The sequence below is a fragment of the Hylaeus volcanicus genome, chromosome 9 (assembly GCF_026283585.1).
Source record: "Hylaeus volcanicus isolate JK05 chromosome 9, UHH_iyHylVolc1.0_haploid, whole genome shotgun sequence".
Lineage (NCBI taxonomy): Eukaryota > Metazoa > Arthropoda > Insecta > Hymenoptera > Colletidae > Hylaeus > Hylaeus volcanicus.
In genome coordinates, this window is record NC_071984.1 from 297,495 (window position 1) to 323,249 (window position 25,755).

At 37.4% G+C, this 25,755-nt stretch overlaps 1 protein-coding gene across 6 annotated transcripts in view; it reads left to right on the plus strand.

Moving 5' to 3' along the window:
* The window catches only part of LOC128882007 (serine-rich adhesin for platelets), a 263,101-nt gene that overhangs the window by 151,692 nt on the left and 85,654 nt on the right, over positions 1–25,755 (plus strand). Inside the window, exon 1 of one of the 6 annotated variants that reach the window (XR_008458248.1) lies at positions 20,760–21,477. The exons of the other annotated variants lie outside the window; for them this stretch is intronic. The gene's annotated coding sequence lies outside the window, so the exon portion shown is untranslated. Of the gene's footprint in view, positions 1–20,759; positions 21,478–25,755 lie in introns of those variants that run through there. 6 annotated transcript variants of the gene reach the window in all.

Here is a 25,755-nt window from a genome sequence, read left to right on the forward strand (position 1 = left end):
GCAATAAAACTCGATGTCTGATTCGACTCGACAAGGACTATAATTTTAGATAACTCGCGACGACTATCTAGTACGACAATTATACGCTTGAAATTTCGAACGGCAACTATTTTGAGCCTCTGAATTGCGGGCGTACTTATACCCCTAATTCGGGACCTTTGGTCCGAAGGAAGGAGAAAAAATCATACCACGTGATTTATTAAAAATTCATGGGTGGTGGTTGATTTCTTCTCATGGCGTTAGCAATAACATCTTGCCCGAAATCATCCCTAGGTGTTTAGTCTACCCCTTATCGGTTTTTGGTGACTGACACCAACGATAGCCACTGCCGACGGTTCCTTAGCTGATGCTACGCTTGAATTCGTCGAAAAGATGCAAGGCCTCATTAGATCTGGCCACCCACCGGTGGGTGGTAACGAGTACTGAGAATTGTACGGGACCTGTAGCTGCGACTTAACATGTAGGAGAACCGTTGTATTCTCGTGCGGCGCGATGAAGCATTGTATTGTATTGTATAGTTCTTTACTGTGTTACAGGTTTCTGTTATTTACACATTTCCGTAAACAACAATTTTTTTTTTTTATACATTCTTTCTTAACTCTAAACTTATTCAACTTATTCTATCTTCGTTGCCTCTCGCTTGCCTTCTGTTTGGTGTAAACCAGACATTTTCCCTTATTGGGCAGGGTTGATCCTCCCATTTGGCAATTTCCATGCTAAATCTTCCTTTATTTTTCTTCTGACCTAGAGCCAGGAATTCTTCTTCTTTGTATCTGAAGTTATTGGGTCCTCTAAACTTCAATTCGGTCTTGGCCACGCTTTTTGCCTCGTGGAAAGACATGTTCTTATAGGCAATCAGTTTATTTATTGCTTTCTCTAATAATGCATACGGGCATTGCCTGTTGAGTGCTGAATGATCTTTTCGCAGTTGGCACACTTGGGGGAATTTGTACATTCACCGTGAGATCCCTTTCCACAATTGAAACATTTGCTTTCCGTCTCTCGACAGAATCTTTTCGTATATCCGAATCGTAAACACTGGTAACACTGTCTTATGTTTCTTACAAATGGGGTAACGTTAAGGCACACGTGTCCTTCCATAATAACTATTTTAGTCGGTAGACTGGTACCTCTAAATTTAACAAGAACCATTTGGGTTTCCACCCATTCATATCCGTGTTCCACTTTTTTCCTTTTCCTAAGTCTTTCCAAAACTACTTATAAGTAGTTACATATTTCGATGTTTTGTCCAGGAAGGATCTCTTCTTTCAATTCCTCTAGGGAGTACTCCCATTTTTTGATAATGCCGGTTCTAAATTCCTACCTTCTTGGAATGCGTATTTTAAAATCACCGTTGTTCCTTTTGATATACTTGTTATAAATTTCCATTCCTTCCTCTGGTCGTTTAATTTTAATTTCTGCTATATGTTTATTCAACATTTTGATTGCTTCAAATTTGTTGACGTCTTCTCTTAGGAATCTGAAAATTTTTAGGTAATTTATTTTTTTGTTCGATTTAAAATATACATTACCTCCTTTGTTCAGGTTTTTTTTAATCACTTCTATTTCGAATAGATTGATATTAGCTGGTTCAGTATTAATTGGAATTTTCTCTTTATTTTTAGGTTTATGTCTTTTGTCCGACGACGAATCCGAATCTGATTCTATCTCCGCACGTGGCGAACCACGTGTTGCATTGCGGCCGTTTATGTTTCTCACCTTTGTATTTTCTCCCCTTGAATCTATCGATTCTACGATCGACCGAACGTTAGTATTTTTAATTTCAATATTTTCCACTTTACTTTTATATGGATTTACCACTATGTTTGTCTTTTCACTGCCTATAATCTTTAACTTTTTCCTTGCGTTTCTACTCTCGTCACTGTATTCGTTCTCAACTGCTTGTTCTACACTCTTCCTTCTCAACCTTAGTTTTCCACTTGCTAGAGGCGCTGGTTGTCTTTCTTCTGGGCCGCTGATTGGCTCCTCTTCCTTTCCGTTATTCTTCTTCATTGGCTCGTTTGTTCCCTCTTCCTTCCTATTGGTGCGCGCTCGATAGATCTCCTCTACCGATCGCTGGATAAGTCTTACTCTTGACTCCTGTTGTTGCGACGTATTTCCGGATTTTGGGAGGAAGAGCCCGCTCTCCCCCCCGCTGTCTCCACCATCCTCTTCTCTTCTATCTCCCATAGAGATAGGTTACATATTTCGAACTTTTCACATTTCGCTATATTTAATTCCCCCCCTAAAATTTATATCTAGGTTTTTATCTCGCACTTCACTCCACCGATTAAACGCACTCAGATATTATTTAACTGTATATTTCCACCGTATTGATTAAATCTAATTCTCTTTATTTCCCTTCCGTTGTGTCCCAACCAATGGCCGACCGGAAGTCCCCGCGATAAAGCAATTTGTATTGTTATTTACACATTTCCGTGGACTATAATTTTTTCTTTTACATTCTTCCTTTTAACAATATGAACTTAATCTACCATATTATATTCTAATATAAGCGCTTTGAACCTGTGACTGTTTTCTTAATATCTATTTGTATACATTTTTGGAGTTTTGTATGTAAAAATCAATAATTATATATGTATTTTTTTTTTAACTTACAATTATGAGCTTCAATATTCTTACAAAATATAATGTGTGTGTTTTGATTTTAGTTAGAACTATGTTATTCTACCTGCTCCTTATTCTAGTATAGTTCGCTTCGAATATAGTTTACAATATCACAAAATCACGTAATACTTTCATTCGTTGTTGTTTTTTTTTTTTGGAATTAGGGAGGTAGGAATACCTTTAGAGTATTTGGTTTTAATTTTATATCTAGATTGACCAATACGGTCTCAGTCTTACTTATCCTCTCTTTATCGTTTTCCTATCCTCCCTATTCTTTTACTCTTTTATGCTTATGAAAGAATACATTTTTTTTTTTTTTAACTATTATCTAAATTTGAATTAAATTACAACTTGTTAGCCCGTATTAGAAGGAATTGTCGGGCTGATCAGACTCATAATACAATGTTTGCTTCTTTTAAGAAGGCTACTAATAGTTGGCTAATAATTGTTTAAAGAATTTTCAGTGGGCCTGTGAAGAAATTTGTTACAGATATAGAAGATATTTATAGATTATTTTTTTTTTTTTTGATTCTAATTTAATTTCCAATGTGTATATTGAATAAAGTTATTCTTATTGTTTGGTAAATATCTATTGATTTTCTTTTTTCCTGTCCTAATTATAAATGTAGAATATTATCTAAGCGTTAGGCGTTGAATTTTACTATTGCCTTTAATTTTCCTTTTATATTGAGAAGTTTGAGAAAAGAAGTTTTTATCTTGTCTTTTAGCAATTCTAAGTTGTTATTGTTATAAAGAGTGCCTGATGTAAATTGTTTCTTTTTTTTTTCAATATTGAATTAGATTATGCTTGGTTTTTTAGTCTTTATGTCTTCTACTATGGTTTGTGTTTAATTTTTTTTTTATATTCTTAGTCTTTGTAAAATGTTATATGAAATATTTTGTTAGTTGTACTACTAATCATTCGTTTGGATATCTTTGTATTTGTTATTTGGTAAAATATATAGAAAAAGGAAAAGGATCGATTTTGTTGTTATTATCTATTTTAATATCAAACGTTTTCATCGTTTTCGTTTTTTTTTTTCGCGAGTTTTAACAGTTCCTTTTTCTTTTTCTTTGACATTTATATTATTAAACCTATTCATATTATTATAATTATATTTTATCTGTATATTTCTTTAAAGTCTATTGGAATTTTCTTACTTGTTTTCCGGTTGAGAGTTTAATAAGAGTTGAGAGTCTAATTCATCATCCGTCTCCGTCTGTGGTGATTTAAATGATTCTGAGTATTCATCTTCTTCTTTCTCCTGGCTCTCTAGAATCACGTTTTTTAATGTGGAATCCTTCTCTTCTGGAGTTGTCTCTGTCATTGTCTTTTCTTGTTGATCTATTTCCATTTCTTCAGCCTTCTTTTTTGGGCTATCAGCTGTCACGACGTTGGGGATACCTTCCCATTCTTCGTTGGACATGTATCCTATTGGTGAATTTCTCGCCAAAATAGGTTCTTCTTCGGTTTGCGTTGGTCTTGGGGATGTTTTAGGCAGAGTTGAATAGTTATGTTTATTTTTACTTTGAAATTCCGGGATATGTAGATTGTGTTCTCTTGTTGGGGTTATTCTGTGTTTTGACGTAGTCGGCTTGTTTTGTTGATAGTATTCCTTATTTTTTATTATGATGGGTGGGTCGTTCATAGTTCTCTGTGTTCTACGGTATCGTTCATCGTTATAGGTTATGGGAATTCTTTCTATCTCCCTTTCCTGCTGTAAGAAATGTCTTTCTTTATGATAATTTTTTAGGAAATACCTTTGTCTGTCCTCGTAGATGTCGTTGAGTTCGCTTTCTGTGGGTTCGCCTTGACTGCCTTGTACATACTTCTTTTCCCCTAAGTATCTTACTGGCGAATCGTTTAGTTTGTTCTTTATGACGTTGACAAGATTTTGTTCCTTTATCCAGTTAATCAAATCTTCTAAATCTTTGTCGTTCTTGATACCGTAGTTTACCTTGTTTGGTTTGTAGGTTTTTGTCTTTGGTGTGTGACTTTCATTCTCTTCTTCCATGTCGAAATTATTATGTTTGATTGAACTCTTCATTGTATGGTAAGTGGGGGTTAGAATTTGAGTATCTTCTTCTTCTAATGGATAGAACCTGTTTTTATTATTAGTACTGACCTTTGATGCATTATTTGGTGGTCGTCACACTTTTTGCTTCGTGGAACGACATATTTTTATAGGCTATTAGTTTATTTATTGCCTTTTCCAAAAGTGCATATGGGCATTGTCTGTTGAGGGCTGAGTGGTCCTCTTCACAATTGGCACATTTGGGAGGATTTGTGCATTCCCCGTGAGATGTTTTTCCGCAGTTAAAGCATTTGCTTTCTGTCTCTCGGCAGAAACGCTTTGTATGGCCGAAGCGTAGGCACTGATAGCACTGTCTGATGTTCCTAACGAACGGAGTGACGTTCAGTGACACATGTCCTTCCATGATAACTATTTTGGTTGGGAGGCTAGTTCCTCTGAATTTCACTAAAACCATTTGTGTTTCTACCCACTCATAACCATTGTCCACCCTTTTCCTTTTTCTAAGTCTTTCAAAAGACTCGATATTTTGACCGGGAAGAGTTTCTTCCTTCAGCTCGTCCAGTGAATATTCCCATTCCTTGATAATGCCTGTTCTGAATTCAGATCTTTTTGGGATGCGTATTTTGAAGTCCCCGTTGTTTCTTTTTATATATTTATTGTATATATCTCTTCCTTCTTCTGGTCGTTTGATTTTGATCTCAGCGATATGTTTATTCAGCATTTTAATGGCCTCTATTTTTTTTATTTCTTCCCTTAAAAATCTGAAAATTTTTAAATAGTTAAGCTTTTTGTTCGATTTGAAATGTACGTTACCTTCTTTGTTGTTATATTTTCTAATCACTTCTATTTCAAACAAAGTGATGTTATCCGTTTCACTTTTGATTGGAGATTTCTTTTTAATTTGAGTTTTATGTTTTTTATCTAATGACGAGTCAGAGTCTGTTTCTTTTTCTTCGCGTGACGCACCACGTGTTGCATAGCGTCCGACCACGTTTCTCACCTTTATATTCTCTTCTCTCAAGTTTATCGATTCCACTATCGATCGTACGTTCGTATCTTTTCCTCCGTTGTTTTCCACTTCACTTTTATATGTGTTTACCTCTATTTGTCTTTTCGTTTCCTATAATTTTTAATTTTTTTCTCGCGTTCCTGCTTTCGTCACTATACTCGTTTTCAACTGCCTGTTCGAGGCTTTTTCTTCTCATCCTTATTTTCTCATTCGTCAGGGACGCTGATTGTCCTTCCTCTGGCGCACTGATTGGATCTTCCCCCTCCCCTTTGCTCTTCCTCATTGGTTTAGCTATGCCTTCTTCCATCTTATTGGCTCGTATTCTGTAGATCTCTTCGGCTGATCGTTGGATCAATCTGATTCTTGATTCATGTAGTACTGACGGGTTTCCGGTTTTCGGGAGGGAGACCCCTCTCTCCCCCCCACCCTTTTCCTTCTTCATCCTCTTCTGGACTATCTCTCATAAAGAGATAGGTTAGCTTCCTTGCACCGATCACATTTCCCCCGGGTGGATTCCCCCCTTAAAAATTAATATTTTAAAATGTTCCTCCCTCTTCCCTCACTCTTTTAAATATACTTAATTGTAATTGTACTATATAATTTCACCACACCGATAGTTTATAACTCAAGCTACTTATTTTCCGTTATGTCCCTCCCAAAGGCAGACCGGAAGTCTATCCGTGACTACAATAATTTAGTATTTGACGACCAAAGTGCGACGCTGAGTGCGTGTTCGATTGACGATAAAGGTTCGACGTGATCTTAACCGATTATACGTCGGGCCTTCGTAGGTAACGACAACGCGCGAAGTTAACCTGTCCGCGACTACAAGATTTCGGTAATCACCACGATGAGAACGTACTGACAGCGGAATAAAAAAAAGAGCCACCGTGGGGCGTGTCCACGGGTTTATATACTAGCTGATCCTCGCATGGCACGAGCCGCGTTCGAGAACCTTCGTTTTTGCATCCGTTGAAATCGGGAGGGGTCCTAAGTTCAGCGGATGTGCTGGCGTTGAGTGCTGACGCCTATTTCGCTGATTCGCAGATCCCACGATTCGGTTCCCGAGAAACGGTTTCCGAATCGTATGTCAAGCGCATTCCTAAAAGTATCTGATCTTAACTATTCGCAATGCGAGGTCGATGAAAAGGGACACCGGCAGGGCCGGATGTAACACGTAAATGTATTTTCCACACACTTAACCTTATCTTGAAATTCGTCCGAGTTCTCTGTAAACTCAAATCCTGTGAATTCTCTGAGACGGCTCCTGTTTTTACGATCACCTTCGCTCCCAAAGACGAGATTATGGAAAGCTCTGATCGCCTTTGTCGATGCCGAGGAAATATTTTCGTGTATTTTCCGGAATTTGTCTTAAACTGCTCATTGTGCCGTGTTAATATTCCAATAAATACCAAATACGAATTACAATCGACTCACGCGTAAATCACCATCGACTTCAAACAGACACACACCATAAAAACGAACTTTCTCGAATACTGCGTAATAGACGGCCCATGCTTCTCAAATCACCGAAATCTTCTTCACTCACTTATATCCAAATTCACCAGTTCATGCGAATTCAATATCCCACATCTGGAAGCTGTAGTGTCTGGATAACTCAGTCGAGGTTTCATTAGTTAATTTAATAGTTTATTATATATACAGTGCCGGACAAAATGATAGGACATTTGATAAATTTGTATATTTCATGTAACATAATAGTATACAGGGTGTCCCAAAACTCGGGGAGGAGCCAGAAATGGGGGGTAACTGAGACGATTCTGAACAACAATTTCCTTTGCAAAAATGTCGGATGGGGCTTCGTTAAGGAGATATTAAGCGAAAACCCCGACCAATCAGAGCGCGCGTAGACCGTTCGAGCGGCCGCGGTAGCGAAGGCTACGCGCTGGCGGCCGCGCTTGCACGCGAACAAGTGACTCGACGTGCATCGAAGCATCGACCTAGCGCGTAGCCTTCGCTACCGCGGCCGCTCGAACGGTCTACGCGCGCTCTGATTGGTCGGGGTTTTCGCTTAATATCTCCTTAACGAAGCCCCATCCGACATTTTTGCAAAGGAAATTGTTGTTCAGAATCGTCTCAGCTACCCCCCATTTCCGGCTCCTCCCCGACTTTTGGGACACCCTGTATATGGCTATATTACTCACCCCATATATTAGATAGGTCCTTCAAAATATCCACATAGAATTGTAAGCTTGCCTTTTGTACAGGAAAGAAATTAGAGAAAATAAAATAAACATGTATTGATTTGAGTCGGACAAAATGGCAGGACTTCATTAAAAAATATAATTGTTTGAACAGAAATATTTTAATCAATTCCAAATTAATATTTAGTAAAACTACCTTTACGCTGTATAACATTTACTAAGCGATTAGGAATTGATTTAAACAATTTTTTAATATGTTTTTGTCTTAAAAGACTCCAATTTGTAACAATACTTTCTTTTAATTCCATTACATCTTTGTATTGTTTTCCATTTGCATAAACGTTTCTGGAAAGTTCTGCCCATACATTTTCAATAATATTCAGGTTGGGCGACCGGGCCGGCCACTCGGGACATGTCACATTTTTAGAACTAAAATAAGTTTTTACAGATCTTGCGGTATGTATTGCAGCGTTATCCTGTTGAAAAATAAACTTATTGGCTGCAATATGAGTTACGTGCTTATTTAATTGATAGCCTATTAATTCAATGTATTTTTTGCTAATTACACGTCCTGATAACAAATTTATATCAGTTTTTCCCCGATATCCAATACCGGTCCACACCATGACACTTCCGCCACCCATTTGTCGACGGATTAAATACTGTTCTTCTTTCCTTAAATCGTTTTTTTTTATTTTCTTTTTTTTTTTTTTTTTTTTGACCTCCAAGTGTCATTACAATTTGTCCAGTAAGGACATTTGGTAATCTGTGTTAGCATGTGTGAACAAAAATATTATCACGTAGATGACTTCTCCTGCTGTAACATGATAGAACATGTTAGGATAAAAGTGTCCTTCGGATGTTTTTTGTGTAGTCTTCAGGGTATATTTGTATTGTACAGATTTCTTGCCAGTTCGTTGGGGTGAACGTCTAATCTTGTTTTATATTTATTTGCTATCCAACTTATTTCGTCTGCTACCGATCTTATGTTTAGATCTTTGCGTATTTCGTCATTACGCACATACCATGGTGCATTGACCACAGTCCTAAGTATAACGGATTGTGCAGCTTCTAGTTTTGTTATGTGGCTTTTTGCTGCCATGCCCCACATTTCAATTCCATAGGTCCATATGGGTTTAATAATTGATTTGTATATTAGCAGTTTGTTTTCCATATTTAATTTTGAGGATTTGCTGGTAAGCCAGTACATTACTTTTCTTTTGATACGAATTTGTTTTATTTTTGTTCGTATGTGTTGTTTCCATGTAAGTCGCGAATCTAGATGCATTCCTAAGTATTTCACTATTTTGGTTTGAGGTACTATGACATTATTTAACGTTATAGGGGGAACCATTCCTTTCTTTAAGGTAAATGTAATGCGTTTGCATTTATCGGCATTTACTTTTATTTTCCATCTACTTAACCACCCATCGAGTTTTAGGAGGTGTTGTTGTAAAATGGAAGCTGCTGTCTTGGGGTCTTGGTGTGTGGCTAAAATAGCTGTATCACAGGCAAATGTAAATAGCGTGGTTTCTTGTGTAGTAGGAATATCGGCAGTGTATAATGTATATAAAATTGGCCCTAAGATACTGCCCTGGGGGACTCCTGCTTCAATAGTGCAGATATCCGAAGTGGAATCCTGAATTTTAACAAAAAATGTTCTCTTTTCTAGATATGATTTGATGAGCTTATAAAATGATATGGGAAAGTTTTGTTTGATTTTATATAAAAGTCCCTCGTGCCACACTTTATCAAATGCTTTCTCTATGTCCAAAAAGAGAGCAGTACAATATTGTTTTTCTTCAAAGGTAAGAGTAATTTGGTTTGTCAGTCTATGCACTTGTTCTATTGTAACATGTTTTTTTCTAAAACCAAATTGATGTAGCGGTATTAAATTTTTATCCGTAATTATCTTTTTGAGCCTGGTTAAAATTATTTTTTCTAGTAACTTGGACATTACGGGAAGTAGCGAGATTGGCCTGTAGGACGTTGGCAGATGTGGTTCTTTTCCGGGTTTAGGCAACATAATTACTTGTGCTAATTTCCAGTTGATAGGGAAATACTTGATCCTTAGTACCGCATTAAAGATTATGGTAAGCATTCTTACTGCTCTTGGTGGGAGTTCCTTCATTATTTTTCCACTGATTAAATCAAAACCAGGAGTCTTTTTAATTTTGATATCTGCAATTAGTTTTTCTACTTCGTTTACTGTGGTTTTTGTTATATCTTGATTGAGATTAGTGTCAAACGCGATGAACGGAGTTATATTTGAACTTATTATAGAGGTATTTGAAATATTTGGTTTAAATGTATTTTGTAAATGTTCGGCAGAAGTGGTGGCTTTTTCGAGTGTGCTTTTTGCCCAACTAGAGTCTGCTTTTTTAATAGGCGGTAAAGAGACCACTGGCCTCTTTAGTCTTTTGCAAGCTTTCCATAATGAGTAGTTGGTGTCGTCATTAGGAGAGAGGTTTGAAATGTAAGAATAAAACTCTTCGTTACAGTAATTTTGAATTCATTGCTTCACTTCTTTCGTGATTTGGTTTAGTTTTTTTTTTTGTTACACGGAGTTTTTTGTTTTTGCCATATATAAGTTTTATTTGTTTCATTATGTATTCTGGATATGTGTAGAATTTCCTTTTAGTTTCGATTTGTTTGGTGGCTATCCATCCGGCATTTTGGATTTTGTCGGTGAGATCTATTACTGCTGATTCTATTTGTTCTGGAGTTCTTAAAGGTACATTGCAATTTATGTTTTCTTCCAGGGATTGTTTAAATGTATTCCAATCTGTGTTACGATTATGCAAATATGCCGTTGTTTTTGTGAGGATAGATTTATATAGATAGTTTATTAAAATCGGAGAATGATCAGAACCAAGATCTAAGCAAGATTTAATTTTAAAATGCAATTTGTTTAATCCTTTGGTTATTGCGAAGTCCAATAGGTCGGGAGCTTTGTCGTAGGCTGACGGCCAGTATGTAGATTCGCCAGTGGTCAGTGTGTCTAATGATAGTATCCTTATTGTTTGTTCTAGGATTTTACCTTGAGGTGAATTTATTCTAGAGCCCCATAAAACGTGTTTCGCGTTATAGTCTCCGCCGGCAATAAATTTGCTCCCTAATGTTTGAACAAAATTTGAATATTGCTGTACTGATATTTTGTGTTTTGGAGGACAGTAAACTGCAGCTAGCGTAATATTTCCATGAACTGTGCTAATAGTGACAGCAGTAGCTTGTATATGCGTGTCAGTGGTATTTTGATGAAGAAAGTGTTTAATATCTTGCTTAATAACTATAGCTGATCCACCCCGTGCTTTGCCGGATGGGTGTTTAGCATCGTAGATATTATAAGATGGAATTTTAACGTAATTCTTAGTAGTAAGACGTGTTTCTGCAACGAGTATTACATCAATTTTATTAACTTGTAGAAAGATTTTTAATTCTTGTAATCTTTGTTGTAGCCCATTTGCGTTCCAAATTGCAATGTTTAATGTAGTATCCATTTTATTCGGTAATATTGTTAAGCATGCGTGTGATAAGTTCTATCATTGTGTTAATTTGTTTCGACTGTTGACTTAACAATTTAGTTTGTTCAATGAGCATATTTGTTATTAGTTCTGTATTTTTAATTGACTTTATTAGCAGGTGTTTAATTTCTGTTGAGTCTGATGCTGATTCGTGGTTTTGTAAAGTGGGAAACGATTCGTTTAGAATTTCCTGATTTCGAGTTGCTTGAGCATAGGTTTTTGTATGTGTAGAAGACTGCTGGGTCGTGATAGTGTTGTTGTTGTTGTTGTTAGCGTTCACTGTGACAGTTTGGTTTTGAAGGTTTGAATTTACCGTAACTATTTTCTGTTTAAGTTTAGGATATAATTTTTGCTGTAATTGTTTACGTATTATACAACCTTTATAGCTAGCAGGATGATTTCCCTGGCAATTCTAACATTTTACGTTATCTATTTTTCCTACGATAGGACAATTCGAAGTCCAGTGTTTACCTGCACATTTAACACACGCGGGAATTCTATTGCCATAGTTTCTGGTATGACCGTAGGCTTGGCAGCGTGAACATTGTGGGATGTCTCTTTTAGTTCTTGGAGGTTCAAAAGATACTATAGTGTTCAGTAGTCTATCGATCTTATAAATTTCTTTATTGTTATCGCTCTGTTCGAGTTCTATGAAGAAAAGTGGCAACGGTTGCTTTGTGTCGTGTTTTATTATATTATTTATCCGTCTTACCTGGTGGCTGAATTTTTTTAGTTCGCTAGTAATTGTACTTGGATTTGTTTTAGGGTGCATTCCTCTTAGTACTACCTTGTAACTTTTGTCTTTCTTTAGTTGATACGTATGAAAATTCGCATTTTTCTCTTTCAGGGCTACAACAACTTTGCTGTAGATTTCGGTGGAGTTGGCTTGAACTTTGACGTGGTTATCTTTTAACTGTTTTAGCGTGAAGTTTTCATTTGCAGTTTCTTTGAGAAGTTCCATAAGAGGTTCAATAATTTCAGCCTCGACGTATATTGGTGGAGGTTTTGGTTGAAGTTGAGTTGTTTCTGTCGTGGTGTTTTCTATTGGTTCGTCTGTGATTTCTGATAGTATATTGTAAGGGTTTTCAATAGTTATCTCTGTTAACCATTTATCGTGAAGTGGTTCTGCGTCGCTAATCATAGGGTTTGAAGGTGGATTAGTTTTTCGTTTCTTTGGTGCAGCTTGATTTAAACCACTACTCGACGGTTTATCGATATCCATTAAGTTTGAGATGGAATTATTATTTTTATTTTTATTGGCTTGATGTTTGGCAACAGTGTAGTTTTCTCCATCTTTAGCGATTTTTAATCGGAGATTAGTCATTTGTGCCGTTGGGAATCTAAACTTGCCAATAGGCAAATTTACTCTCTTCGAACTCGCACTCGCACTCGAAGTAACGTAAACACGTAACACAGAGATAGTTTGACACTTCGCGTAAACACGTCTTATCGCTATGACGATTTAATCTCGACTGTGGCCTTAAATCGTGGAAATAATAATTCCAGCCATCAGGTCCGTCCAAATTAAATTTCTTTTCGTCAGTAAATATCACACGTCTCCACTTCTTTTTCCACCAAAGATGTTCGCGAGCAAACTGTAATCGAGCTTCTTTATGTTGCTCACTTAGAGGAGGTTTTCTTTTCACTTATCTTCGCTTAAGTTCTTACGTTAGCCGAAACACCTGCTTCTTCAGCGATTTTCCTTGCAGTTCCCTTAAAATTAGAAGCTACGTGTAGTATTGGCCGTCTGTCGCGTTCTGTTGTAGCACGAGGTCTGCCGATACTTTTCTTTTTTCCGTACATTTTCGGATTTTCTAAGAAGTTATACACAACGTTACGGCTTCTATCTAATAATTTCGCAATTTTTGTGATTGTTTGATTTTGTGACCGCAATAACAAAATTCGGTCGATTTCACTTTTGTCTAATTGTTTTCCTCGACCCATTTTAACTTTAATGTCACAAATGTTATAGATAAATGAAAGATTTGCTCGTCTGCTTCTAGTCACTGCTGATACATTACTGCCAGAGGACATAATAACTGAAAATACTACATGCGTCCTATCATTTTGACCGAGCAAAGTCCGCCCATGTTTACACTTCTTCCTCTACTTTCTTTCGTGTACTAGATATAAACATGCAATTCTATGTGGATACTTTGAAGGACATACCTAATATACAGGGTGTCCCAAAAGTCGGGGAGGAGCCGGAAATGGGTGGTAGCTGAGACGATTCTGAACAACAATTTCCTTTGCAAAAATGTCGGATGGGGCTTCGTTAAGGAGATATTAAGCGAAAACCCCGACCAATCAGAGCGCGCGTAGACTGTTCAAGCGGCCGCGGTAGCGAAGGCTACGCGCTGACGGCCGCGCTTGTACGCGAACAAGTGACTTGACGTGCATCGAAGGACATTGACGCTGCCGCCTAGCGCGTAGCCTTCGCTATCGCGGCCGCTCGAACGGTCTACGCGCGCTCTGATTGGTCGAGGTTTTCGCTTAATATCTCTTTAACGAAGCCCCATCCGACATTTTTGCAAAGGAAATTGTTGTTCAGAATCGTCTCAGCTGCCCCACCATTTCCGGCTCCTCCCCGACTTTTGGGACACCCTGTATATAGGGTGAGTAACATGGTCAGATATCCTATTATGTTATATGATATATACAAATTCATCAAACGTCCTATCATTTTGTCCGGCACTGTACCTACAAAAATTGAACTTAAATGGGAATTTATTTTACTCTGCACATATTATAATACGAACTTTACTCTCGATATTTTTTATATTCTTGCATACTGTGTGCATCTTGTATCATCTTGCACATTGAAATTGCCTATAGATTCCCTATAATTTCACAAAAATTCGCAGTCTAGTAATAATAAAGTGCTGTCTAACTTTGAAACGATGGAAAGGAGTGAAGCAACGGTTACGTCGAGTAGGCTGTGACATATTTTAATAAAGAGGTCAGAACGAGGGAATAAAGCTGATTTACCCGTATTTAAAAATGCTGACGTTGCGGAGCAGACACAACGACGAGACACAGGGTGGGAGGATTGAAAAATAGAAGCAGCTAACAGCTCGTACAAAAGTGCGACGATACTGATGACTCATCACCCTTAGGAATCTGATCCACGTCATACTAATTGTTAGCGTTGTCCACCGACTTTTGTTTGGGTGGAACAAGTTCACGTCAATATACTACACTGACGAACATTCGTATAGGACTGTTGGTATAATTTTTTTAAATAATGTAGTTCTGTTATAAAATACTCCGAGGGTACTTGTAGTATTAATAATAAATTAAAGAATACTAGGATAATGCGTTTTGCCTTCTGCTATTGACATAGTATGAGAGATCTGGCAACGCTGTACGAGAGGTTAGAAAACGCGCGTTCAAATACAAACAGTACTGTAGTTTGTCTGAAAGTAATTGATTTATATTACTTTGTGATACAATATAAATATAATAGATATAATGACGACTAAAAATCAATGTTTAACATAACTTTTTTTTTTATTTTGATATAAAATTGCGAACAATTGTAATATTCTAAATACTGTGCCAGATCTGCTACTACGTGAATCAAGCGACAATAGTAACTCTACAGGGTGTCCCAAAAATGTTGCAACACCTTGAAAGGGGTGGTTCGGGAGGTGATTTGAAACAACTTTTTCCTTAGCGAAAATGTTGTTCGAGGCTTCGTTGAGGAGATATTAACGGAAAACGCTGACCAATCAGAGCGCGAGGCGGCCGCGCTCTCTGACTAATCATAGCGCGAGTATGCCAAGGTTGCGCCCGCTGATTGGTCAGTGTTTTCCCTTAATATCTCCTTAACGAAGCATCGGACAACATTTTCTCTAAGGAAAAAGTTGTTTCAAATCACCTCCACTCTGTATATACAGGGTGTCCCAAAAATGTTGTAACACCTTGAAAGAGGTGGTTCGGAAGGTGATTTGAAACAACTTTTTCCGTAGCGAAAATGTTGTCCGAGGCTTCATTGCGGAGATATTAACAGAAAACACTGACCAATCAGAGCGCGAGTATGCCGGTGGAGCGCTCGCGGTAGCGTATGAGCGCGGCCGCCTAGCGCGTAGACCACGCCTACCGCGGCCGCTCCACTGGAATCCTCGCGCTTTGATTGGTCAGTGTTTTCCGTTAGTATCTCCTCAACGAAGCCTCGGAGAATATTTTCGCTAAGGAAAAAGTTGTTTCGAATCACCTTCCGAACCACCCCTTCCAAGGTGTTGCAACATTTTTGGGACACCCTATACATCCATTAGAGGCCGGCGCTGGGGTAGTAAAGCACAGCAAATTTGAATTGAAGAAAGTATTCTTTCTTTATATATAGAATCATTTATTTATTTCATTTGTTTATTCATAAATAATTGTATCTATCTATCTATCTATCTATATATATATATAGACTTACATATGTCTATATTTATATCATTGTCAATATTTAAATATATATATCTATATGTGTATAGAGTATGTAAAAATATATGAAGTTTCTTACAATAATTAACGAAAGTTAACCTATATATTCAAAATCGTAACTAATAAAAATTTCTCTAAGAAATATCACCTCAAATAAATTATTTAACGTATTAAAGAAGCATAAAACCTTCACGTTATCCTTACGAATAAACAAAACCAAGCAACATTTATTTCCAATTTTCTATTTCCACTTTACTACAATAAAATGCCTTCTGAATTTATGGTTACGCCTGTAATATAATCCAGCTTATCTCATGAATGAAAATTTCATCATACTTTCGAGTGCGATACATTTGGTCGACTATAGAAAAGTCTGATCTAATGATAAGAATTCTTAATTCCGTGGTATGAGCACCGGGACACACGTAACAAATTCTTTGTGTGACATTTGATTTTCCACTCGCCGCGTCTTCCATTAAGCGTGTGCGTGTCACGCAGAGTGCGCCTAAATCGAAACGCATGTGGGTATAGGTCTACAGTGATGTTCACAAACGATATTCAGTGACGAGTGTAACATGTTGTCAGTCATAAATATCGTGTAATTGCACAACGTCGAAACGTAAATAGTGCTTATGTAAGACGTGGCAATGAAACTACTATGATTTTAGTTTATGCTTATTCACATTTATTATCAGAATTTTAACATTTCACAATTAATTTTAATAATTGTGTCTATGAGGCGCACATTTAAATTAAAGAGTGATATTTATTAAAATATTCAAATGTTGTATCGAAAATTTTCATTAAATTATTAATCATTAGAAGAATATTAGAAAAGGTATTGAATATTTTAGATGCAATTGAATATTTTCTGGAACAGTGGATTTCTCCCCGTAAAACTAGCATTTTTGGGTTTTTCTCGACAAAATCTACAGGATTATGTAGAAGGAACTTAAAAATTGTAGGTCCGTCAAAGTAAAGTGCAGCCATGAATTGTGTATGCTAAGGCAATGCAACTTTCGGAATAGTATGCAATGGTAATTCATTAGGATCAGTTTTATTCTTAGTGGACGCGCAAATTAAACCTTTATTTATAAATTGCCGTGTTTTTTCGACATTTTTGGAAACCAATAATACTGATACAATTTATTTAAAGTTGTTTCATACCGAACATGCATTAAGGAAACATGTATTATACATGATTCATTAGTGATTTGGAAGCCAAATATTTCGTTTATTACATTGCACTTTGCGATATAAAATACTGTTTCGTGTGTCATATATGTTGAGACAGAACCTTCCTCGTCCACCGAATTCATCATTTGTGATGCCTGCGTCTTCAATATAGACGCGCTGATGCGTGGAAAGTTGCGTTGCACGCTTCCATCCAATTAAATTGGCTGTTGGGAGTAACATGCTACGCAACGTACACATAGAATTAATACCTCGAAAGTTAACTTTTGATTTTGTTTTTCGCTAGAGGATAACGACATTCATATTGAATAAAACGCTAATTCATTTATTTACTTCGGTTCATTTGAACGGTAGAAATCTCAACCAGCGGCCAATGTGTTCATTGCAGCGTCACGATCAACGGACTGTAACATTAATATTTTTCGACAAATCTTTCCATAAAAATGTATACATCATACTAAAATAATACTAGAGACGTGGGTAAAATTTCAAATTAAAATCTTGCATACTTTATGAGAAAAAAAAATGATAAAGATGCCACATTTTTGGCACGGAAGTAGGAATTCCCCATTTAATATAATTATTGTTATATGATGAAAATCAAGATTTCCAAAAACATGTATCCTTAATTATAACCTGTAGTTTACACGTGTCAATTTTCATGAATGAGAAACAATATTTAGTAACATAAATTAACAAAAAAAAACACATTTTTTCAAAGATAAATTGTTTAAACAAAGAAATAAGCATTCCATGAACAGTATACGCGTGCTAACGGACCAAACGGAATAGAACCTATTCTTTAGTTCAAGATCATTTGAAGGTCATAGTGTAACACATCGTTGTACTCGTCCTGACGTCAGCTACAATCTCATGATATTGAAAATATAGGGTGCAATCCAAAAATTACCGGTGACCTTCGAAAAACCATGAAAACGACAAAATACGGCAAATTTGTTTATATTCTCATATTTGCTTCCTTAAACAGTACAACTTTGTTCTCTAACATTTTCTTATATTTTTAAGCCAAACTGAGATAATTAGGTGTTCTGTTTCTCGTGAATCACCCAGTATGTATACAGGGTGTCCCAAAAGTCGGGGAGGAGCCGGAAATGGGGGGTAGCTGAGACGATTCTGAACAACAATTTCCTTTGCAAAAATGTCGGATGGGGCTTCGTTAAGGAGATATTAACGGGAAACGTCGACCAATCAGAGCGCTCGGATACCGGTGGAGCGGCCGCGGTAGCGAAGGCTACGAGCTAAGCGGCCGGGCTTGTACGCGAACAAGTGACTCGACGTGCATCGAAGGACACTGACGCTGCCGCCTAGCGCGTAGCCTTCGCTACCGCGGCCGCTCGAACGGTCTACGCGCGCTCTGATTGGTCGGGGTTTTCGCTTAATATTTCCTTAACGAAGCCCCATCCGACATTTTTGCAAAGGAAATTGTTGTTCAGAATCGTCACAGCTACCCCCCATTTCCGGCTCCTCCCCGACTTTTGGGACACCCTGTATGTACAGTAATGTATATGTATATAGAATATACATATAGCTGTATACATATATACTATTATATATATATATATTTGGTTGCGCTGGGTCTGGGATTGGCTGAGGTCGAATGGCCTCTGGGAGATCCCAATCGCATTGATTGTAAACACCAGACGTATATCTTAAATCCTGGACGACGGCTTGTGCCAATATCCTGGGTGCCGGAAGAGCCATGTATTGCCAATGTGTATTATGGTCAACACGTCCAAAATCACCGGTGGCGTTCGACCAAACCGGGATTTCGAGCCGATGATGTTTCCCATCAACCTGAAAATCACCAATGCGCCGCAGATATGCATCTATCGCTGGTGCTGTCGAGTAGTTCTTGTCTTTCAGATAGTTCAAAAGACTTTGCTCTTCGAGGTCAAAGTGACCTCTCAAAGTGCGGATCTGCGCGTACCGGGCATACAAATGCATACACATCACGTACCTATAACAAGAGCGTGACACTACTGTTGCAAACCGTTTATCGGTAGCAGCTCTGAGGTCGTACTCTTTGTCTACGAGTGGGATAAAAGACTCGTTTGTTACCGTAAATGAGCGACAAGCTCGCAATTCGTTATAACCGGCAAAGTCATCGCAGTCGAATTCGATATTCGTTGGGTCATTGCTTAAAGGACTAGGCTTTCGCTTAGGCAAGGGGAAAGCTACTGCCGGACGTAGACCAGTCGTTTTCGGTGCATTCTTGCGCTGAAATGGTCCCTTCGGCTTTTGTAACTTTGGTTCCTTTGAAACGGTGTCTTCGGTTTCAGTTGCTTCCTGTTGATGGTTTTTTTTGCTTTGTTTGGACATTGTAGTCGTTTTGTTGCGTACTTGCTAGATTCCACAAGGTATATTTTGGGCGTCATATATGTTTGTTTTAATTCAGACGAACCGTAATTACCTCGAATATCTGATATCATTTTCATAATTTCCGGATCACTCTTTCGTTCAGTAACTAACCAATCTTTCGAAAGGGAAACAAAATTTACTGTTTTATACGGTACACTATTCGAACCTTGTATTTTTGTGCATTTGATTGGGAGACAAATAATCTAGACAAATAATCTACATGCATCATGCTTTTACCCGGCCTATGGTCTATATCAAAGTCAAATTGTTGTAAGAAAGCTCGCCATCTATATTTCCGATCAGTGAGATCTTTCTTATTTATTCGAAGCTTTCAACGAATTACAATCAGTGATTATTTTAAATGGTCGTCCATACAAAAAGGATTTAAAATGTTTAATAGTTTTCGACCACGAACCTTGGCTTCGATGTGAAATATAATACAGGTGTCCCAAAAATATTGGAGGTCCTTGAAAGGGGTGGTACAAGGGAGGTGGATTGATTTGAAGTAACTTTTCTCTTAGCGAAAATGTTGTCCGAGGCTTTGTTAAGGAGTTATTAACAGACAACCTCGGACCAATCAGAGCGCGAGGATGCCGGCGGACCGCCCGCAGTAGGTGTAGGCTACGCGCTAGGCGACCGCCCTCCGCCGGCGTACTCGCGCTCTGATTGGTCCGGGGTTTTCCGTTAATATCTCCTTAACGAAGCCTCGGACAACATTTTCGCTAAGGAAAAAGTTGTTTCAAATCACCCTCCGAACCACCCCTTTCAAGGTGTTGCAACATTTTTGGGACACCCCGTATATGTCATATACGTATGATAATATATACACATATGACACACACACATATATATCGTAGGCTGTGCTCACTTGCGCCGCGAGTGGTAGAAATATTCATAACTTCAAGCTCGGGATATTGATAACATTTCTACACTACACAGTTAGGACTCCTTATACACTCTTCATGGATAGAGCTCAATGTTCAAATGTTGGGAATTATGGCTGTTGATTAACCATAGATCGGTGCCAACTTCACCGAATAGGAATAGTGACTCGGGAAATGAATAAACACAGAAACGATTAACATTTAACTGTAATAATAACAAAACTAGATAACAAGTGTTTCGACGAAACGCTTCGACACCACGCAACGGAATCAATGCCGAATGGTCGTCGTCCCCACTCCACGCAACCAACAAACGCGTTCAAACATGTGCATGCGCAGAGCGGTACGCCTTAAGGCGAATCCCCAGACAAAAGTAGCAGCTCGCGCCGTCTCTAAACGTGGCAGGCACTCACGAAACCTTGATCAGCCTATTTCCGCGGCGGTCCGCTTTTTGTGGACGTCGCTGTATCAGCCCGGAGGGAGACAGTCAGAGCAGATATAGTACTAGAAGGAAAGCCGAAGCGCGGGCGCACTTGGTGAAATCAGTCGTTCGCAGTCAACGCGAGTGTGACGGCGGTGTGTGGTGGCGTCGCGACGCCGGCGCAGTCACGTCGATCGATTCCAACGATTATTTCTCTCTCTCCCTCTCTCTCTCTCTCTCGCCCCTAACGGGTCGACGGAAACCAGAGTCGAGCAGAAACGACAGAAACGAACGAGTAGAAAGAAGAAGCCCGTGGATCCGACGAGGAGGTGCACAGACAGTTAGGGTAGCGGATAGAATGAGAGGGTGAAACTCGCCGTAGGTGTATCACCCAAGAGCGAGGGAGACAGACGAAGGGAGGAATCGGACGGGGGTGTCGTGTGCGCGCGTGTCTTTCGACGGACACTACGCGTACAACGGAACGTGCAGGATACGCGCGAGGTGACAGATCACCAGGGAAGGTTTGTTTCGTGCCGAAAAAAAATAGCACGGGTTCTCTCTTTCGGTGACACCGTGTCTCCCCCGTGTTTAAAAATATTCGCGCACAGCCGCGGTGCAGGATGACGCCGTTGCGGATTTAGAAGAGAGAAACTTAACCTTCCCGCAAGCTGGACGCCGGGATCGATTGTAATACAGTCTTCTTAACAGCCGGCTGACACTGGCTCGAAGACATGGATTACCGGTCTACTGGTACCAGGTGCGAGGATGACTCCCTGGAGAACGAGAAAGGAATCGGTGCTGCGGTAAGGGATGCACATCCTTCTATCGTGCTTACGTCTGCGTGATTCGACTGTTCGACACGTCCGTTTCGTTGCTGATTTCACGGTCGCGTTATCGTTTGTTACGATTAGAGATGGCTAGAACTGCTACTTGAGAATCGCTCGTGATTCGATCACGTTCATTCTCAATCACGATGATTTTTCACAATGAGTGAATGTGAAATTCGCATTCGTGATTTTTCGTGATCGCTTCTCATTGGTGAAGAACATAACCGTTCCTTGCACGCATTGTTAGAATCTTCAATCTTCAGGCTAAATGTAAATGCACCGTAATGAAAAACACCCTACCTGTATATTTTACATATATTCTACATAAGTATGTAATTAACGACATCAAAACAAAAATGCGAATTACCTGCACCGCATGAGATAACGTAAAGTAGAGAATAGTAAATAAAGGAATGCTTTAATGAGGAACAGTGAAGAGTAATGAATATAAGTCGATAATTATGAATTGCAAGTCTTAGTATAGTTGTAAGTGTCTTTAGACTTTTACAAAATGTAACATTGCTAGAAAATAATATATAATTAATAATATATAATATTATATAATATATAATTAATAGATAAAACATAATACGAATACTATAAATAAAATACAAAGAACAAAATAACAATGGGATAAAATATATATAATAACGAATAAGTAACTATTTATTGCTTTTCAAGAATAATAGCATAGATAGTTGCTCTGATTTTTCCGTTAAAAGTAATCCTGCTTTAGAAAATATTTTTTCGCATGAAACTGAAGTAGCCACCGCACAAAATAAATGACCTACTTATTTACTTAATAAAGGAAATTGAAATTGATATTATACAGGGTGTCCCAAAAATGTTATAACACCTTGAAAGAGGTGGTTCGGGAGGTGATTTGAAACAACTTTTTTCTTAGCGAAAATGTTGTACGAGGCTTCGTTAAGGAGATATTAAAGAAAAATACTGACCAATCAGAGCGCGCGAATGCCGATGGAGCGAAGGCTACGCGCTAGGCGGTCGCGCTCATACGCTACCGCGAGCGCTCCACCGGCATACTCGCGCTCTGATTGGTCGGGGAGCGCGGCCGCCTCGTGCTCTGATTTGTCAATGTTTTCCATTAATATCTCCTCAACGAAGCCTCGGACAACATTTTCGCTAAGGAAAAAGTTATTTCAAATCACCTCCCGAAGCACCTCTTTCAATGTGTTACAACATTTTTGGGACACCCTGTATACGGATTTTTCATGCAAACTATGTATATCGAAACATTTTATAAAAAGTGATTTAATTGAGATCAAGAACTTCGATCACGCTATTCTAGCAAGATAAAAGAACCACGATTCAGGGTCTTGTATGAAATTAAATCACCATCGTGATCGTGATTTTGCGCTTTATTATTTATCACTGTGATAAATAACAGTTAATGATTTTGCACGCCATCTCTAGTTACGATTTCGCAACTATACTTTTTACGTGTTCTTCGTAGTTCCTGTAATTTCTCCGCTCGACGACTGCGTACCACTGTCACGTGTGTTTCTTTTTTATTTGCCCGATGCAGTACATCTTTTTCGCCCGCTTCGTTTGCCCACGAAGATTAGCGACAACCGTGACGTCACGCTAGGAGGTTCGCGCACCGAAACGATTATGATAAATCGCAACATCCACGATTAATGCGGAATTGAACGTAGTGATTCGTGATTGAGATGTTGTAAATAATATTGTAATAAACAATGTTGTAAATAAGTTTACTGAAAAGACGGTGAACGAAACCCACGTGTGGAAATTATTTTTCTTTGTTTTTTAAGTTCAAATGGAACTATCTATTAGGGTCTCTTTTGTATACTGTGCGATAGGTCTGATGACAAGATACTTATTCTTGGTAGTATATAGTTTGAAACGTTGAAATTGTTTCTTTTTTTTAAATATGTGAGTTGCATCCTCTTATGAAACAATATGAGTGAGAGTACAAATTACATAAGTCAATTATTTTACTAGTGGTAATATTTGGTAGAGGTATTATCAGAGGTGTTATTTATAAATAATCTTCTTCAATGTTATGACGTTCCTTCATGAATTTAGGACACAGAGGCTCAAGACTGGGTATTGCTATTCCAAACTGTATATTGTAAATATTGTGACCAAAAAAAGAATATACATGTAGAATTGACCAACCTCCTTTTCGAAGTCTGTTAAAAAGTGTTAATCGAGACCCACATATTGACATTTTTGTTGTTTAATTCCAAATGAAACTCTATTGAGAGTTATATGACGTTACATGAATTTCTGCATGATGTTAAAATTCTTCTTATGTACTCTGTGTTAGGTCTTATGACAAGATACTTATTCTTGTTTATACATAGTGTTTTAAACGTCTACAAGTCTGTTTTATTTTTAAATGTGTAAGTTGCATTCTTTTTTTGAAACACTATACGCGAGAGCACAAATTATAAAAGTTAATCATTATTCTACTGTTGATGTTTTAATAGATTTTAGTAGATTAACCTGTTCACTTGATTACCTATTATCATTTCTAAATAATCTTCCTCAAAATTATTACATTCCTTCATTGATTTAAAACATGAGGACTCAGAGTTGATAAAAAGGTGATCGAAACCCACTTGTTGAAATTTGGTTTGTTATTTGTTTAATTCCAAATGGTATTCTTTATCGACAGTTACATGACATTAAATAAATTTGTACTCGATGTTGGGGTTTTTCCTCTTTGCTATAAGTTAATACAAAATACTTATTCTTGGTAACATAAAATCATCTTTGGAAATATAAAAGTTAAATCTCCCAACAAACTATTACGATTACAAAAAATGTTTTTACAGAAATTATTTAGTGCAAAGAGACAAACTATATAAAGTAAACAATTTTGTTGCAAGCAAAGTGGTGGGACAGATTTAATAAACAAATATACTTTTTAAAATGAAACCTATATTTTTATCAATTATTTTTATCCTTATATATGCATGTTATATACTTTATATCTTATAAATATTATATATCTTTATCAATAATTTTTTCTTTTATCTTTATATACAATTAGACAAAATTGTTTAGACAATTATATAATAATTTTAAATAGTTTCAAACAAAGTAGTACAAAGTATCTTTGTCAACCATGAATATCGAAGGAAAACTATTACAAAATAACAGAAACATTGAGTAACTGTTCTATTATTTCCCATATCGTTGGCTTTAATAGCTACAGCATTAAAGCATAAGTTAATCAAATTAACCATAATTAGTTTGCGTTAATTACGCGTTAATTTTTACATTAATTTGAATGTGCAAGAAACTACAAAATGCAAGCACTATGCAAGAATATAAAAAAGATTGAAAGTAACGTTCATGTTGTAATATTTGCAGAATAAAATAAATTCGTATTTAGGTTCAATTTTTGTAGACACTTTCGCAAAGATTTTATTTTGCATAAAGATCCGCAGTCTAGTTATGACATAGATTTCCATTTTCTTCTATTATTCTTGCTTTCCTTTTGTTCGTTAGAATCGTTTTCGTCGCCGCGACACTGTCGTGGTACGAAAAGCAGAGGAAGTACGTCGATTTGGGAACGCGGTTGCTCTATTTCTGGAGTTCGAATCGGGTTACTACATGCTTTTGAACTTCCACCTTCTTTGCGGCGTTATCTGTTGCACGTAATTAGCTAGATAGATCGCTGCGCGACGATATACCGATACGTCGCGTCTAATCAAACATGCGATATCATCTTTCCTCCACGATATTCTACGCAATTTATAACCGATTCTCTCTATAATTGAAATTTAGCTATCAAACCATGAATCACCGTTAAAAAAAACATGTTATATCTTACAAGCGTACGATAAGCAATTTTCATCGGTAATTACCATCATCACTGATTTACAAAATTGAAAACAAAATGTACATTCAATGCCACTATTTGTTGGCTATGTATTTTGGCCTGCTAAAATCGAAAATCGCAATGATAATTTTTTTATGGATAGGTTTTTTTAATATAAATTTTTGGATTTTTTTTTCGATTTTTTTCTGAGATACGTGTATGTATTTTTTTAATATACGTGTCTTTATTGGATCCACCATTTTGAATTTTCCAATTCTCATACTAGATTTGAAGTTAGTTATGAAGATCTAATAACTTTTTAATATACATGTCGGTGATATTGGATTCGCCATTGTGAATTTGGCAATTCTCATACTAGATTCAAAGTTAGCAGCCCAAATAATTTTTAAATGCCAAGTTTCATGAAGATCTATTAACTT